Below are 16,690 nucleotides of genomic sequence, written 5' to 3'. Positions count from 1 at the left end.
AATCAGCAGAACTGGCGTGAGGTGGGCGGCACACTGTTGTTTCAGGGCGGCTGTGACCCCCAGTGCCAGCCTGCCTGCCATCTGCTGGGCAGGGACCCAGTTTCCTCGGCCTCCCAGTGCTACCAGAAGGAAGCAAGGAGACATTTGTGGGGAGGCCGCGGTGTTTGTGATGCCAAAACAGACATCCAAATGGGACCCAGTTCTGGGGGCCCCCTGGCCTGAGCTTTAATAAGTTTGGGGGGATTAAGGCCAGGGTGTGGGAGCTTTCTGGTTCCAGCCACTGCCCTGCACATCTTCAGGGTTTGTGTGGCTCCCCACCACCACCACGTTTACCCACTAGCGGACGTGGGTGTGAAAGCACGCGGCAGAGCAATGGCTCGGCCAGCACCCCTCTCCGCGGCCCCTCCTGACCTCCCCCCTCAAACTCCGGGATCCCCATGTTCTCTCCTCCCACCCATCTTTCCCTGCTTTTCCATGAGAAGGAGGCTGAGAACCAGGACAAAGGTTCATCTGAAGCCATCAAATCTGTGTGTCCAAGTGACCGATGTCCACATAGACTTCCTTAGACCCAGGGGATGGCAGCGACCACAGCCAACAGGTGCTTCGCGGCTGCGAGGCCCACTTGGGCATTTTCTGGTCTGGGTTTTCTGGGCGCAGCGGACCACCTGTCGCAGGTGCTGCCGTGCACGCAAAGCTCACCACCCGGCGTTCCCAGAGGCCGTAGCCGGCGGCGTGGACGCGTCCCTGGGCGCGCGCTCCTGCTGGGCCGCCGCGGGGGACGGGGACGGGGCGGGAGGAGATGCTGCCAGGCCCGGCCCCGCGGGGCCGAGGCGTCCGGAGGCGGCGCCCCGGGCTGAGGCGGCGGGGCGGGCTCGGCGGGCGCGCTCACCTGGCCCGCAGGAAGCCGGGCGGGGCGGGGCGCGCGCAGGGCCGGAGGAGCCGGCGCCGCCGCCAGTCTCCGCGCCGCGCGCCAGCGAGGACGAGCCTCTGGCCCCGGCGGCCCGCGTCTGCCCCCACCCCCCCGGACGGCGGCGCGCCGGGGGCCCGGGCGGTGGAGGGAGCCTGGACCCCGGGGCGGCCTCGGAGCAGCGAGCGCGGTGGGTGAGCGTCGCCGCGGCGGGTGGCCGGCGCTTTGTCTCCGCGCCCTCGGGGCCGGGGACCGGGTGATCGGGCACCGGGGGGCCGGGCAGGGCCGGAGCGGGCGCCGGGCGGCGGCTCAGGTGGCGGGCAGGTGGCGGCCTCCTTGCGAGGGTGGGCGCTGGGCCCCCACAGCTACCCCTGCGGCCGGGGTCTCTGCCTGAGCGAACGGCCCGGGCTTGGGCTGGGGTGTGGGGGGGGAGTGGAGTTTAGGGGTGGGAGGTGACAGAGGTCAAAGAGGCCGCTCCGGGCGGTAGGCGATGGCTGCGTGCGGCGACCTGAAGGGCAGGCTGGGGTCCCTGCCAGCTTAAAATGCTTCCTCAATTCACACCGAGCCCAGGGACGACCCCCGCCCCAGAGTAAGTGGTTTCCCTTTGAGCACCGAGGGCGGTGACAGGAGACTCGCCCAGCTTCCGCTTTCGCAGGGCCTGTCTGGGCTTGGCTCGCGCCTCCTGCAGCCCCCTTCGCCCCCCTGTAAGCCTCCTGCAGCTACCTGCGCCCCCGTGAACCCCTCCTGGGCTCACCTGCAACCAGCTGTGCCCCCTGTAACCTGCCTGCAGCCACCTGTTCCCCTATAACCTGCCTGCAGCCACCTGTGTCCGCTGTGACCTGCCTGCAGTCACCTGCCCCTCCCTGTAACCACCTGGGTCCCAGTGCAGCCACCTGAGTGCCTGGCCCCGTGACGTGGGCCAGTCCGGGCTTGGTGGACCAGAGGGTGCCGTGTTTCACTCCCTGAGCCCAGGTGGCTGGAGCTCTGGGGGTATGCTGGTGGGGCAGCAGTATCTCTTAGTTTAGGGTCTACTTTAACCCCCATTTTGGAAGGTGCAGTAGGGCTTGGGAAAACAGTTCTAAGTTTCTTCGGTGATTTGGGTAAGACGGCAGGAAATCAGCGGGTTCTGGCTCCTGGCTCTGTTTTCCAGTTGTGACAAAGTGAGAATCAACATCGTGTTCTTTTTGTCTCTGAATCGGTGGAAGGGCTGTGAGGCAGCCGGAATGGGTTGTGAAGAGTGTAAATGTGGTTCTGGTGTGGGGCGCCTCTGGCTGTTCTGGCAACACCTGGTAAGCAGGAGAGGTTTTTGGAGGACGGGAGCTTTAGTATGCATCCTATTTAAGACCTGTGGGTTTGGGCGGTTTTAGCCTGACAAGTTCAGGGAGACATTTTACCGGCTGTGTCCCACAAGTCAGGCACCATCCTGAACGGGGCTCAGTCCTGCACCACCTGCCACCTGTCCGTGTGATGGGACCTCTGTAGACATCAGGGCCTCCAGTGGAGGTGGGCTGAGTGGTCGGCAAGGAGGCCAGCAGCCTCAAAGCACAGGTTTCCAACAGCCGAAAGAAAGCACCCATCGGAAGTTTTTTTTTAAGTGGAATAAATAAAAACCAGAAGTGAAAGAGTCCAGTTAAAAACTATTGTGAAATACTGGTTAACTGTAACTCCCAAGGATTTAAGTGTTCTGAGATCCCTACTTCTATTAACTCATTGTTAAACAAAAGCTATTTGCACAAATCTACTTTGAAAAATCTTTCTCAAGTATCCTTTTTCTGCCCAAAGCTAAGAAAGGTTAAGAGAAGTCCCCCATCCTCCCGCTGCGTCGGGCTCTGGCTTGCGGGCCCCGCCTTCCGCTGAGTGGGGGCGGCGCCTAGGTTCCTGGTGAAAGCGTCCCCTGAAAGTCGAACAAGAGCAGAAACCCACCTGTTTTACGTTTTTCCTATTGCTGCCTGAAATTAAAAATGCGAATTGAAGGCTCTTCTGTTAGATTTATATTTTCTCTCTAGATTATTTAACCATTTGACACTCTTAGGATTAGCAACTGCCTTTTCTACCCAGATAGCATTTGTTGACCGTGTACATATTGCATTGCTAGGCTCTGTTCTAAAAGATTTATATGGAGACGAAACCACGGAACAGAGACTTCCTGGGACGCACAGGATTCCGTCCCAGGGGTCTGCACCAGCCCTTAGCGCTCCCCTGCACGCTTCATGACTGGGACACTCTGCCGACCTGGCAGAGCCGCCTTCCGTTTCTCTTTTTTCTTTGAAAAATTCCAGCACCAACCAGTGACCACACCCAGAGAACATGCTTCCTCCTCAGAATGACCTGACAGTGGGGCACTGCCGTCATGTGTCTGCCATACTCTCCTTGACTTCCTTAGTTCTCAATAAGGAGAAAAAATATTCTGATCACTTAGTATAATTTTTAATACATAGTCATTCAGCATTGAGACACTTGTTTTGGTCCATTAGAGCCACTGAAGGAAGCTGAAATTGGCCTGCATGTGGGGGCCCCAGGAGTTGGGTTAACATAATAGGAGACATACAGGGAGACCCTGATGTGCCCGCTAAGCATGGGTGCTGGACCAGCGGCTGGTCCAGCTTGCTGAGCCATTTCAAATGACCACCTAAATGTGTAGCTGCCAGGCATTAACCAGAGAAACAGAAGCGGAAGGAGATACCCGTAAGTGACTTACTGCGGGAATTGGGGCTGACAAGGCAGGCCTGTGGGCGGGTGGGGTGCTGGGATGCTGCGCATGAGCTGACGTCACTTTGCTGATACTTTGTTGAGGATTTTGCTTCTAAGTTCATGAGCGATAACTGGTCAGTGGTTCCCATTCTTTAAGTGGTAGCCTTGGTGATACGGACTGCATACAATGAGTTGGGAAGTGTTCTCTCCTGTACTAATTGCTGAAATAGAGTACAGTTGGCATTAATTCTTCTTCATATGATTGATAGAGTTTTCTGGTGAAATCATCTGAGCCTGGAAATGTTTGGGTTGGGATTTTTATCGCAAATTCAGTTTCATTAGTAGTTATGAGATTATTCAGCTTATTTATTCCATCTTGGTTGAATTTTTGTAGTTTGTGTGTTTTGAGGAACTGGCTTATTTGTTGTAGAATTCATGAGTGCAACACTGTTCATAGAGCCCCTCATTATCCTTTTAGTAGCCACAGGGTCTGTAGTGATTCCCCTAGGTTCCTTCCTGAGAGCGGTCTTCTCTTTTTTATGTGTCAGTCTTGCTAGAGAACTGCCGATTTTATTGATTTTCTTCAAAGAACTAGCATTTTATTTCACTGATTTTTTGCTACTGTGTTCTGTTTCACTGGTTTCTGCTGTTTTCTGTTTCCTTCCTTCCACTGTCTTTGGATGTATATAGGCTTTTTCTGTTTCTCGAGTTGGAACTTAGATTATTGATTTGAGACCTTTCCTTTGCTCTGATGTAAGAATTTAGTGCTACATATTCCCCTCTCAGCACGACTGGTGCTATGCAAGTATTTTGATGAGTAAGTAAAGGTTTAGAAACTAAGAGAGATAAACAGGCTAATTGCCCACATGCAGGGTTATGGATATATACTGTGACGAAGCCGCAGAAGTTAGTGAATTACCCAAAACTTCACATAACATAGATAAAATTAAAAGGAACAGTGTCGAGTGGAAAAGAGCAAGTTGCAAATGAATGAATCATTCTATTTACTGAAAGATTTTAGAAGAACAAAAGAACACTAGTTGTGATCCCATGCGTATATAGTGAATACAGAAATCCAGCGAAGGGGGGCTGCCTGCCGGCCTAGGGAGCTGCATGCCTCTCTCTCATCTGTACAGGAGGCAGAGGATTTGCTACAGCTTTGTTGCTCTATTTTTTAAAAATATTTTTGAAATTTTAGACAAGAAAATGTGTTAGTTTTTTTCAGGGAAGAGGTAAACAAATTGTGTATTACTTTCTGTACTTTTATTGCTCTAGTAATAGTTTATATTAACACTAAACAGACCAATGTAAAGTTTGGGGAGTGAGGTGATGGAAAAGCTGGGCAGGTCAGGGGCCACAAAGGAGAACCTGCAAGTAGGTGTTGGGTTTCAGTTACTAAAATTAGGTAAGAACGAGGCAGGAAGTCTTCACCGGCTTCTTCGCACTGGGTGTCCAGGGCCCAGCATGTCCCAGGCCGCGACTTGTCTGTCTGCAGGGTTGGCTGGCCAAGGGCAGGGACATTGAAGTAACCAGAAAAAGGGTCCTTAATTGATTTCCTTTTAAATTAATCCCCTTTCGCTGAGAGGGAGGGGGTTAACGTTCAGCTCACCAATTTTCCAAGACAAAGGGAAAAATGAGGCTTTATTCACAATAAGCAATCAACCAAATTACATATTTGGTTTTATAGTAAAGACTAATATATAAACTATATCACAAGGCAGATGACAAAGGAGAGAGGGCATGGGAAGATGGGGCAGGTGGCAGGGGTGGGGGAGGGGCAGAAGGGGAGGCAGGCCTTCCCAGCAGCTGAGGGCCTGGGCGATGGCCACTCCCCACACACACCCCTGACACGTGCACCTGACGCGCACATACATCCCCGACACTCACACACCCCTGACACGTGCACATCCCTGACACACCCTGACACTCACCCTCACATTCACGCATTCCGACACACGCCTCTGACACACACACACCCCGCCCCTCCCCTTAAAATGTTATTTTAGGTAAGGCTTAATCCTCTGAACTTCTCACCTCAGGGCTTTATTTTTATGTGACATCTTGGTTCACATATATATATTTTTTATGACAGACACGATGTCGTACACGAAAGACCGAACGTCCCTCCTCCCCACAAACATTTATTTTCTAGAAGGACACAGGGAACTACAGTGATGGTGTCCACACAGGACCCCAGTGAGAGCGGCCTGCTGCTTGGCCAGGGTCCAGCCACCTTCATCTCTCTGGGCCCCTCAGCGGCCGGTTCCCTAGTGAGGAAACCTGAGTTCTCGGGCCTGCAGGCCTGGGTGAGGGTGTCAGATCCTGTGCCTCCTCCACCTGGTCCCCCGAGGCGCGTGACAGCCAGCCACGCCTGCCCTGCCCTCAGGCATCCCTCCAGCCATCCTGGCCTTTACCTCCTGAGTCAGAGGCCCCTCTGGCCCCCACCAGCCCCACACAAGCATCTGGGGACCACTCAAAACCCCGGGCCTCTGCACACAGCTCAATTTGGAGAAAAGTAGACAGGAAAATGCTCACATCTTTAAAATACAGGGACATAATGGCATTTCTCTTAATGGCAGTGGAACACAGCACATCAGGACATTCTGCTTTTGAAAAGTGGTTTGTGGCTGATGGATGGAGACGGAGGGGCGCCACCTTCCAGGGAGCCAGGGGGTTCATACAGGAAATGAGCTGTTCCTCAGAGGCCCCCAGCTGTTTTTCCTGAGGGTGTAACACTTCTCCTTGGTATGGATTGTAAATGTGAAAATGCAAATATAGAAATAGTTGCAAGAGCCATTCAGTGCAGTTGATGAACATACAGGCGCCCATGCGTGTCGGTCAAGGGAGGAGGCGCACTGGCCTGAGATACTGTCCCCAAGCGTCAGGCTGGTTGACTCTGAGTGCCGACCACAGATCCAGGTGACACCTGACGCAGAGACACGGCTGAGTCAGCACCACTTCCTGAAGAAACGTCAGCACGAGTCACGGTTCTCTAGCTGGTTTTAACGCTAGGGAGATGCCAGCCCAGCACGCGCCTTCGTGACGCAGGGCCACGGTCCTGGGGATGCGCCTGAGAACGTGCATCTTCACGGGCTCCTAAGTAAGCCCTGGGGACCCCTTGCTCTCAGGGAGGGAAGGAGAGGGAGAGCGGGCGCTGGATGTATGTCAGGGCCAGCATGTGCTTGTCTGAACACCTGGGCATACGGGCACGCACTTGAGTGAGACCAGGAAATTCTGTGCGCTTCACCGATGAACCGACCTTACCTTAGTAACAATGACTCATGGAAGGTAAAATTCCATCCAGACAATATATTTTTATTTGCATTCCTTGTTTTTGGCACTTTCTCTGCATTTTGAGAATAATAGTCCATTTCCTGCCTGCGAGTGCTGGCATCTCTGGCGAGGAATATTTATGGATACTCATTTTCTTCTTCCAGTTTCTTGTATAGTTGGCAACTAACATTTTTGCCAAGCTTGCGATGAAAGCAAAAAAAGCCTCAGCGCTGTGTCACAGGTCCCCACATAGAACAGATGCATGATTAGTTTCACGGATTCGTCAGCTGTGACGCACTGACTGCTCGGCGCCCGCAGGTTTACCGAGAAGGGCAGATGCGGTCCCTGTGCTCGAAGCGCCTTGTAGTGCTAAAAAGCAACTGAAGGCCCACAAGTTTCCCAGGGTCAGACATTGGCTGCCAGCCGCAGTGTGCCAGGAGGACCACCGCCGATCTCCCACCAGGGGCTGGGCTGGTGTAAGGGGGCTGTTCCACCTTAAAGCTGGTCTCTTCCAGCCCCCTGCCTCTCCGTCTGGGCATTCTAGGGGCTCCTCCTGGGATCCCTGGTTCCTTCTCTGCTCACGCCCTCCTGGAGCTGCTCCCTCACCTTGTGTCCAGGACATCTGCCTCCCGTGCGGAGGGTCAGCGAGAGTGGCCTCTTCTCTGGGTTTGGCAGGATCCTGCTAATAAAGGGCTTGGCGTCACACCATGCTTACATTCTGGGAAACTCACAGTACATATTACTCATGCTCACGTCAGCCTCACGTGTGTGCCGTATCCACGGTGTGGGGGGGTTCCTGGGGGTGGGGGGATGTCCCCTGATCCTGGCCATCATCATGCAGCGGTCGCATGGCAGAGCCTGAACTTCCTGGAGGTAACACACCTGCCTCTGTTCTTCACCAGTCGCAGCTTGTGGGACATGATGTATTCAGCTTCCCTTGCTGCCTTCTAAGGACAAATTAAAGCAGAAGTTTAATAAAACAAAGATGATCTGTAGTCTCGGAGCTCCGGGTCTCTTAGTTTGTGGGGTGGGGGGGGGTGCTTTGTTTTCTTCTGGTTCTTTTGGACGTCTCCATGTGATGGTCCTGGAATGGCTGAGACCTGGGATTCAGGAAGGGTAAGCTCAGCCCCCGCTGTCTTCCCAGAAATGCGAAGCGGACAGGTGGTACCTCAGCGTTAGGCCACGCGTCGTTTGTATCGCTGCCCACAAGGTGGTGTGGCTCTGAAAGGGGGATGACGGCTCTTCCATGCTGTCACTGTTCTCACATGTCAAGACCTATTTTTGAGGAGAGAAGGATTTCAACCAGATATTAAAAGCTAACTTATTCATTCCAGACTGGCAGTTGAAAATTGTTATGTGAAGGGGAGGTAGGATCTAGAAGTGTGCAGACCTAGAAGACGACCTTTCTGAAAATGTGTGAAATGTCATGTTTAAAGCCACGTTAGGTAATAGTCCAAACACTAAATGTATATGTCTGCACAGAATTAGTAACAGCGAACACGCGTATGCTACAGGAACTTGAAGTAAATTTTAATGTGAGAGTAGGTTCAAACCTGGACAAAATTTCACAGTTTAAAAAAAAAACATTTGTTCATGAAGGTAGAAGAGGCCTCAGGTGGTAGTTTTATGTGGGGTAATGTGATAGTCATCTCACTGAATCGTAAATCTTCTGACACTTAACTTCATTTGCTTTCATGACGTGTCAAAGAGGAAGTTCAGGAATGTGCCCTCGGACTCTACCACAGAGACTGCCCCTGGCCTCTTCCAGGAGCCTGCCACGACTCGGAGACGAGGCAGGGGCTTTTTGTCCAAACCCTAGTGTCTTCCCCATCCTTTTCTTAGATTAGTCTTCCTAGGCACTTGCACAGAGCTGATGTCGGGGATTTTGTGTCTAACTGCCCAGTTTGGTAGTTTTTACGGGACCCAGGAGAGGAGGGTGTGAAAATGTGCAGAGGACAGAGGTGGTATCCATGCATTCCTCAAAGCAGTGGGGCCCTGACCCAAACCACCATCCATGGGCTTCGTGACAGACAGAAGGGGAAACCATGCCAAGGGCTTTGCTAGGTGCCAGCTGTGGGCCTGGCTTTCTCGGAGACGGTCCCCACTGAGACCCTATGGTAGGTAGCCTGCCTGCACAGGTAACCAGCCTGGTAACTAGGTAACCAGGCTGACCCCCACCTGAAAGCCAGTTGCTGCCTGGTTGACCTGGTTTCCGATGTTTCTATTTTAACAGCACTTGGAGGATGCTTGCGTTAGAGCATAATCTCTAAATTAGCACTTTGCAAAGGGTGCTTAGTTCATGTGAGAACCGTCCCCCAAACCTGTTAGTGATCATTTCTACATATTATAACCCAGACTTGTCATCACTGATCATTCGTGCACTGAGCAGACACCTGTTATGTGACCCCAAGTCCCCCTGCCTCTGATGCAGCCCCTGTGTCTGTGCTGCACCCCTTGCCAGCCCGAAGAGGGTCTGCGTTTGCCTTTGACCACGGCACTGGGCCCCGGCTGTGGGGTCCTAGGTTTGATGCCCTGGCGTTCGAGCCCCTCCTGGTCCCCAGGCCTTGGTGGTGTCAGCCAGAGTCGAGGAAGGCTGGTCTGTCTGCAGGCCAGGGACCGCGACACCGCCTGCCGCCCTCGGAGCTCAGGGCCGTGCTTCCAGGGGGAGCAGCCCTGCTAGTTGTGCACCCGCGGTTGGGGGAGGGGGTCGCACCAGTGCTGCATCCTGAGTTCTCCCTTCCCTGAGCACTTATTGAGCACCCTCTGTTCTTCACTGTTCCAGGGGCCAGGGGTGCAGCCATGCTCAGCCCAAAGGCCCTGCCTCTGCTGTTGGCGGTCACACTGCCATACATGAGGGCAGCCCTTGGGAATTCTACTTCCCTGTGTACCGTCTGCCTCACTTTAGAAAGGATTTGAGGTCAGGCATGAGGATTCTGCCCGTAAGGGACAGGCTGGAGAATGTGTGTTTACTTGCCCTCCTAGTGCCCTGAGACAGAAGAGGAACCCAGCCTGTGTGCCCATGTCTGCATGTGTAAGCATGCCCATGCTTGTGTGTACATGTGTGCTTCTGTGTGCATGCCCGGTGGCACCCAGCCCCTATTCTGCCCCGTCCCTCCTCTATCTGGCACCAGCACCCACTAGATGCTCAGGTAATGGGCACGGTCGCGCCTCGTCTGGGATTGGCCTTTAGCATCAGGACTCCATCTGTCAGCTGGCTGACAATTTGGGCGGCTTTGCTCAAGCCTTGCCCGGAAGCACCAGGTGTGTGAAGGTCCTGGGTGCTGCGGAGTGGGCGAGCCCGAGTCTGTGCAACGCCGGGTGCTGGTGCTGACTGGTGGCTCTGAGCCACCTGGTCCAGGCCTCTTTCCCCAGAACGGCAGCACATGGGGCTGGTAAGGCCAGTTGACCCTTCCACGGTCACCGGCCTCTTGTGGCAGATGGAACCAGAATTCCGGCTTCCTGCCAAGACCCACTGCCACCCGTTCCTCACGAGCTTCCTCCTTTAAAGTGGTTCTGTGCCGTGTTTAGGTGTTACCACCCTTCATCTGAGTGCTGTGATTGGGGTCAGATAAGAAATGTAATTTGGGGACATTATATATGATTAAGAGACTTCAGTATATCTGTATGTGTATTGCATTTAATATATGAGATTTAAGACACTTCGGTGTGGTCACAGTTTATCAGAGACACACAACATTGTGAATGTTCTCAGTGGAGACTTTTTGCACTTTTCACATCACACCCTTTTGTCCTGTAAAAAGCCTTCTTGGATAATCTTGATTTTGATGGAGCCATAAAATTATATGGTCTTAACCTAGTGGTGATAAATTATTGCATTCTGAAAGGATATTGATTTTTTTAGACCTTGAAGGTATATCTAGAAAGTAAATGGCTTGCAGAAAAAAAAAACACTTGAAAAGTTCAAGTTCAAAATGTGAGTTGGCAGTCTTATGCTCATAATATGTTATGCACTCTGTATTCTTCAAACACCATTTTTCAGTAACAGTTCTAAAAGAGACTTCATTTCATGACATATTCCTGTAACACTTCATTATTTACTGTTGCTCTGAGGTGGTTTTCATGTAAAAGGAACTGACATGGGAAGATTTTGTGGAAGTTGTCGTTCACATATTTTGTGTCGTCAGAACCTGTGTTGAAGATGGAAGCCTTTCAGTGGAGCTCTTCTCCTTAGTAAACACAAGACTTAATGCATCCGAGAAGCTTCCCTTTGAAGAAAGTAAGTGCCTTGCTTCCAGCCCGTGCAGTCCACTCGTGGCCGACCTCGAGCCCGGGCTCCGGAGGGGGCGAACTGTGCGGCCACTACCCCGCGAGGACGCGCTCCCCCACCCTGCCAGCCACTGGTGTGTGAACTTGTGTTACCCAGTCTTTGTGAATCTTGGAGTTCCATCCTCTGTAAAATGAGGAGCACAGTAGTAGCCCCCGCCGCAGCCTAGGGAGGAGAGGACAAGGAAGATGGGCTTCTGGCCTGCTGAACCGTGTGGGTGGCCCCAGACGTGTAGTGACCCTGTCCTGCTGGCTGTCGTCAGAGGTTTCCCGAGCCGAACCCACAGCCCTTCTCATTCCCCTGGGCTCTCTTGGAATATGTCTCCCTCCCTTTCCTTCAAATCTAATTGTCACTTGCTAGCATCCTTTATCTTTCTGTTGTGTCTTAACAAGTAAGGACTCACCCAGGAAACACTGCACACCCGTGTGAAGACATGGGGCCGAGCTACATCTCCTGTGGACCGTGGTGGGGTTGATGACCGTGCATGGCGTTCTTTTCCCTGATTAGAATCTGGAAAGTTCTGGAAGGTTCTGGAAGGAAGCCATGCAGTAAGATAGCTCATGGCTCTGTGAAGATGAGGCATCAATGGGGAGAGCTCTCTCCTGTGGGGCTGCCCTGGGCTGGTGATTTAAAGCTGGAGATTTTAGATCAACATTTCTAGAATTCAGATGTCCTCTATGTGTTTGGAAAGATTACATTTATTTTAGTCAAGACTCAGAATATAGCCTTTTGGCTCCAGGCCGCATGCAAACCTACGGCCTGAGTCAACACGTCTCTTCCCTGCGTGTAGCTGTCGGAGCTGTCATGCCCGATGCCGAGGAATGTATGAGCTGTTCGGGAGGCGGATCAAAATACACTGAGTCAACCAAACATTGCTCTGCCCTTTGATCCCTGGTCCTGGCCACGAGCAACGCCCGCGGTGGACATGCTTCCTCCCCTTGCCAAGGTCAGTGTCCCGGGCCATGCGGCACACACCCAACTCTCTGCCGTGGCTGAGGAGGGAGATGCCACGTAAGACAGGGCACCTGGACCGGTCAGAAGGCAAAGCCCCTCTGAGCTTTATAGCTCATCTGATGAATGGTTTGTGTCCTCAGGTGCCTGTGAAATACTGTTTTCCCACAACACCTCCGGAAGTGACACCGTTTACAGGTGAGGAGGAGCATGGCCCAGGGCACTCAGAGACGCAGGAGAACGCCTCCGAGAAGGGGCATGCCCAGGCCCTGCTCCTCAGGCTCCAGGGACGTTCTCTCTGAAACCCGGCCACCTCGTGCCAACAGCTGGGGCTCCAGGCACAGCAGGCTTGTTAGGGAGCCTCTCAGAAGCAGTGGGGCCCCACACCCATTTGCCATGACCGCATTAGGCCACCCGGACTTGGAAGTCTGCAGCCCTTGCGCCCCTCAGGAGGTGCCCTGTGCCTGAGTGCGCTCCCCTCCCTGCGCCAGGAAGGCCAGTCTCCACGCTTCTGTGGGCCTGGCCTGCAGGCATTACAGAGCACGCCAGCTGCCTGTGACCTGCTGCTGTGCACTCCAAGCGGCTCACCTAATCATACACTCATGACTGTGTTCACAAGACATTTGAGAGTCCTGCACCTGAAGTGTTAGTGAGCTACTGTTTGCTTCTTTTATTTCCTTCAAGAAAATCCTTGTTGCAGTTGAGTGGCATGACGTTCCAGCCTGGCCACAGCAGGGACTCCAGAAGGTGGTCTGCGGCCCCTTCTCGTGGTGGCCTTACCTACAGTTAGCCCGTGCTGTTGGTGGTCAGCTCGAGGGAACCATCAGATTTCCACAAACTCCACTTTTCTGCAATTCTCTAATTTTCTTTTGAATTGATTTTGATAACTTGAAGGCACTGTTCTATGCTGGGAATCTTACCGAATCTGATAAGCCTGGAGAAGGTGGAGACGGAGATAACTAGCTCCTGGGTGTCGTCTGCACGTCACAGCCCCTGTCCTGTGGGGCAGGCTCGTGCGATCGCCCTGCTCTGCGGGCGGGAGCCGAGGCTGCATCCATGTAACCCGCGCTCTCGGATAGGCGGGCGGCCCACCTGGTCTGGAGCCCATGCTGTTCCCCACCTGGAGAATCAGCTTCCAACGTGAGAAAGCCACCCTCCCTTCCCGCCTCTATTTTTGTTAAGTAGCCTCAAATCCTTCCAATACTCGGGCTTGCTGGGCTACGAAGACTTCATCCTTTGGTTTGAAACAATCAGAGTAGTCCTCGTGTGCTCTCGGTGAACTTGGTGAGGGGGTGTGGGGGTCACCGGAGAGGATAGGGCAGCAGGCCGCTTTCTCCGCCCGCTGACCCGCGCCGAGGGGTGACCCCGGCTCTCAGGGACCCTCCCCACACTGGCCGTGCAGGGCCCAGCTGGGGCCCGCAGGCAGTGCTCGGAGGTCGGCTGGCCCACGCGACCGTCACCGCGGTGGTTCCCCGAGCCCCCCGTCCTCGCCCAGGTCGGGCAGGGGCCTGCCCGCGGGTCCCGTGGGCGCGTGCAGGCGCGCGTCCTGTTCCGGTTGTCCTGTGGGGACGCTGGAGGCTGCTCACTGTGTTCCTAACTCGGAGCCCTGCAAGAATGCTGATGACCTGAGACACGAGAACAGTGCCTCCAGAGAGCAGGCGTGCAGCGTGGGTGCTAGCGGAGGAGGCAGATGGGGGTCAGGAGCAAGGGTGAGAGAAGCCAGCACAGGCGCCCAGGGAGCACAGCCTTGCTATTTCATCTCAGTTTTTCCTCTGGACGTCTCGTGGGTGTTTTATACTGACTTCCCTTCTCTGTTAAACTGGCTGTTTGGGTTTCCTATTAAAGGTCACAGTAGCAGAGTTATGTATGTCTGTCCTTCTGACTTCACGCTGTCACTGCGCACCTTTTGGGTGGGGGTGCCTGTTGTATCTGCAGGGACTGGGGGGTCCCGGCCCCTCAGAAGACCCCACCGGGAAGGGTGAGGCTGGGGTGAGTGCAGGCAGCGCACGGGGTCCGGGCCCTGGAGAATCTGGCCCTTGGCCTGCAGGGCAGGCAGAGGCCTGGGATGGTGGGTGATGGTGCCGTCTGTGGAGGGTCTGGCTGCATCTCTCCAGGGGGTTCTTCTGCTCTCATTTAGCATTGCCGAAAAGGAAAGGATGTCCCTTCAAGTTTCTGTGTTTCCTGTTATTACCTATATTCAGGTATGCCTTTGCTGGGACCCCTGCCTACACTGTCAGTCTGAATTCACAGATTTCTTCTCAATATTCAGCACACAATCCAGAGGTCAAAGGAGCCTTTTCTGTCACATGCAAATCCACAGTAATCTTTCCCATACTTCTCATTCTTCTCGAATGTATAGTGAGGCCACCTCCAAAGTACAAGAACCCACCAGTGAGGTTGCCAGTTTTTCAGCCAATACTGGGGAGGGGGGTGATGTATTTCCCCCAAGGTCCAGTCGTCCACCCTTTGAGCGTGTGCCCACCAGCATCTCCCCGGTGCCGGCACCGCTGGGCTCCAGGATCTAGACTCTGAGAGCAATTGGATGCAGGATCGGTTAAGTGGGAATTGTAGTTGGGATAACAGTAAAGTGCATTTACCTTTAAAGTCTAATAAAAAGCAAAGATTCCATTAATGTAACGGCAAAGTGCATGGGATTGTGAAACCATTGCTTTAGTGATTTTAAAAGACAGAGGATGCAAACTTACCACCGGTGGGATTTTAATTTCTGCTTCCATGATAACCTGTTAGTACTCCGCTTTGCTGGGAACGGCAGTGAGTGGATTCTGGTGGGTAGATGCCGCCGTTCACTGTGTGCTCAGCGTGTCTGTGGCTTCTCTCTCGCCTGCCGCACCTCCGTGACCCAGCGGGGACCTCAGTCCCTGCATCCTTCTCCCCCTGCAAGTGGCCTCTCACCGTTCACACTCACGTGTGCACAAGTGCCTGCAGGACAAAGAGAAAGTCACTCTGAAATACTGTACATAAATAATTGCACCAGAGAGTGATAAAAAAGACCACCCTCTGGCTCTCTGCTGATCATGAAGCAATATATTTACAGAAAAAGATTTATTACAAGAATGTTGAACTTTTACAGTTGAGATACATGGAGGATCAGCCTGGGGGGGTCATAATCAATTCCTTGTTCATCTCCTCTGCCTTCTGGGCCTTACTTGAGGTGCCTGCCCTTCTCTGATGAAGGAGAGAAGGCAGTGTTATTGGTATGGTGTCAGGGCTGTGGCTTCTGAGTCTGTTATTTTAGTTAATCCCCTGCAAGGCTTGAACACCACACTGCAGGCGTTATGATCTCAATTTTCACAGATGAAAACCCAAAGGCAAGAGATGTTAGATTTGCTGAGCTCTACAGTAATTAACGATTGGCAGGTGCCGAATTAAAAATCCAGGTAATTCCCTATATGCACTTTTCATCAGATGTCGTTGTAAGGTATTAGGTCGGCAGTTAATTAGGTAGGAAATCTGCTGTTTTCATTATAGAACTTGTATATCTATGTACAGGTGTTTGCAAGGAGCAGGTGTTTTTCATTCATGTATTTCCTCAAGGTCCCTTGGTCCCGTAAGGTCTTACTTCTCTCTGCTGAGTTAATTACTAACGTAGAAATGCTGACGTCTCAGACCTACTGGAATGCTTTTCACCCCATGAGACATGCCTGTCATGTAAGTGATGTCCAGTAATCCCTATTTTTAACTAAAATACATTCCTAGAGGCATTGGTATACTGGTAACTAGACCCAGGCCTCTAAACTTTACTTTCTCAACTGTAAAATGGGGATAAAGCTACATTGTTATTCCTGTAATTACATGACATAAAAGGCTTATAGAAATGTGAGGAGTAAAGCAAAAAAATACTGTAAATTTAATCCTGTATCTCCATGGAAACATTAATTTTAGGATTGCTTTCTTGAACAGGGACTCAAAAAATTTGGTACAGTCGACATCTTTTGAAACCAAAGTGAAAAGAACTGTAAGTCTGTCAACATAGTACAACAGATCTGTTTCCTGTGACGTGGACATAAAAACAACCAGCCAGGCTGATTGTAGGTCAGTCCGGCAGGGTCACACATGGGTCTTGCATCACTGCAGCTGACATGTCAGCACTGAGAGCGGATGCAGGCCTCCCCCCTTGTGGAGGGCGTGGGGAACGGCTGTCTGCCGTCTCCTGCTCACCATTTCCCCCTCCCTCGGCCCTGTCCCAGCACAGCCTTAAGTGAGAAGCTGGGGTACCTCTGTGCTTCGTGCTGGGTTCGAGCAAGGACTGTCCTTGCGGGCTTGTTGTGGAACGGCCCTTCTGGGCTCCCCAGGGGCCTCTGGTGTTTCCATCCATTTGCCTTTCCTTGACCTTGTCCACCTAAGAGTGGATATGCACACAGGTGGTGGCCCATGTGAGGGTCCCTGCAGTGTGCATGCAGTGGCAGGTAGCCAGAGGGTGTTTCCTCAGCCGTTCACCACCCCCCACCCCACACTCCCACCCTGTAACGTGCACCAGGGCAGAGAAAGAGACCAGCCAGCCCCCGAGCTCCCTGACCCCTGGGGTATGGCATTCCCCCCACAGACAGTGAGTGAGCCTTTAT

The 16,690-nt window shown here is 52.9% G+C and overlaps 1 protein-coding gene across 11 annotated transcripts in view; it reads left to right on the top strand.

Moving 5' to 3' along the window:
* The first annotated feature begins 951 nt into the window (after positions 1-951).
* The window catches only part of MBP (myelin basic protein), a 94,072-nt gene continuing 78,333 nt past the window's right edge, over positions 952-16,690 (top strand). For 10 of the 11 annotated variants that reach the window (XM_036884177.2, XM_036884176.2, XM_057504302.1 and 7 more), the window contains exon 1: positions 952-1,097. The gene's annotated coding sequence lies outside the window, so the exon portion shown is untranslated. Of the gene's footprint in view, positions 1,102-16,690 lie in introns of all 11 variants that reach the window. The other variant, XM_057504297.1, reaches the window with a different exon arrangement.

This window comes from Manis pentadactyla, chromosome 6 (genome assembly GCF_030020395.1).
Source record: "Manis pentadactyla isolate mManPen7 chromosome 6, mManPen7.hap1, whole genome shotgun sequence".
In the NCBI taxonomy this organism is placed as follows: Eukaryota; Metazoa; Chordata; class Mammalia; order Pholidota; family Manidae; genus Manis; species Manis pentadactyla.
This window is presented reverse-complemented; position numbering and strand designations above follow the sequence as displayed.